Below are 1,598 nucleotides of genomic sequence, written 5' to 3' on the forward strand. Positions count from 1 at the left end.
TTAACCGAACGGAAATCAGGGGATCGATCAATTTGTGGTGTCGATTGTTATAATCGTAACGGGAATTTACGACTCCCGTAGACGTCTCTCCTCGCGATTACGTCTCCCCGCGATTGGCCGAACAGACAGTGATAATAAGTCAAATCCAATAAAATTTACTTTTCATTAAAAAGTCGTACCAGAACAATTATTTATTAATTCTTAAGAAGATACATATAAATAAGAAAAAATGGTAAAATTTGATTAGTATAATAAAAGTAATATATGCCTATGATCATCCTAAAATAGAAAAAGTAAAATAGTCTTACGTTCATCGATATATTAAGAACACATACATATTTTAATGATAGTTGCAATGTAACATCATTTCTATATTACACACAAGGTATGACAAGTATTCCTGCTCTAAGACACAATTTGAAATCAACAACATTCAGTTGGAATGTTGGAATGGAATAACGTGGTGGTGTCTTCCATATTGCACTGGACGTGCGTTGTAATCTACTCCTATCTATATTTTCAAACATTTCAGTTAAATCTGGTGTGCACTTTCTGCTATCAAAAAGTTTATAGACTGCTTTCTCCGGAATGTATCGTTGCATTGCAAGTTCATTTTCACGTATGTATGCTAAAATTGATAAAAATTCGAGTACTCCATACATTCTAATGTTTATTAACTCATTAAGTAAAACAATACTTACATTGTGCCTAATGTGGAATTGTATGCCTTGGTCTGGATTCATCGTCAGATTTGTCGTCGTCAGGTTTAGTATGCAAAACGGAAGTGGTTGGACCTTGCTGTTTGGACCTTGCTGTTTGGACCTTGCTGTTTGGACCTTGCTATTTTGGCTAAAATATTGAATGAATAATAGCTTGTGTTTTTATAACAGAAGAATACTTTGATATTGTTTGTAATGTTACCTGCGATGTAATCATCTGATCCTCCTTATTCTGTTTCGCTAATAAAATTTTTTTCGCCTTTTCAACCGATCTTGGTGCTCATTTTTGAACAATGGCTTTCTCTGCAATCTTTCCTTTTTCCGAAGATTCTGTTTTTCTTTACGATTTTCGAGCTGCCCGTTCAAAGGCCTCAATTCTCCTTTTTACGGACACTATGGCGTCTGGATCGAATAGAAAATTCGATTTATACGCATTTCTTTTCATTTCATTTTTAATTTCCTGTTTCGTAATATTTACATTAGACGTTTCCCCTTCAGGGGATGGCTCATCTTTTGTGAGAAATTGTACAAACTTTGTGGTTCTCATTGCTTCTTTCAGCTGCTGAATCATCTCCTGTGTCACGGTGACCGTGGGAATGCAGCGAAAGGATAATTATATCTCACATACTTTAGCCATCAAAACAATAACTAAGCAGTAACGGAATCCCTATGTGTCCGGCACCCAGCGATAACCCCTCCACAGGAACCAAACCCTTGATATAAAAATACCTCCCAAGTCAGTACTCCACATTCTATTCTGCTCTGTTAAAACATTCTGTATCGTTACTCTGTCAGTTTCTAATAAAATTTGTAATAACGATCATAATTGAAGTGCGAATCCCTCACCTTACGTGCGGAACGTGAAATTACGCCGAATCG

General features: G+C 36.1%; 1 pseudogene; it reads right to left on the minus strand.

The window, feature by feature from the left end:
* Positions 1-259: 259 nt before the first annotated feature.
* Positions 260-1,290, minus strand: LOC117152285 (annotated as a pseudogene).
* Positions 1,291-1,598: the final 308 nt, after the last annotated feature.

The sequence above is a fragment of the Bombus impatiens genome, unplaced genomic scaffold, assembly GCF_000188095.3.
Source record: "Bombus impatiens unplaced genomic scaffold, BIMP_2.2 scf_0047, whole genome shotgun sequence".
Taxonomy (NCBI): domain Eukaryota; kingdom Metazoa; phylum Arthropoda; class Insecta; order Hymenoptera; family Apidae; genus Bombus; species Bombus impatiens.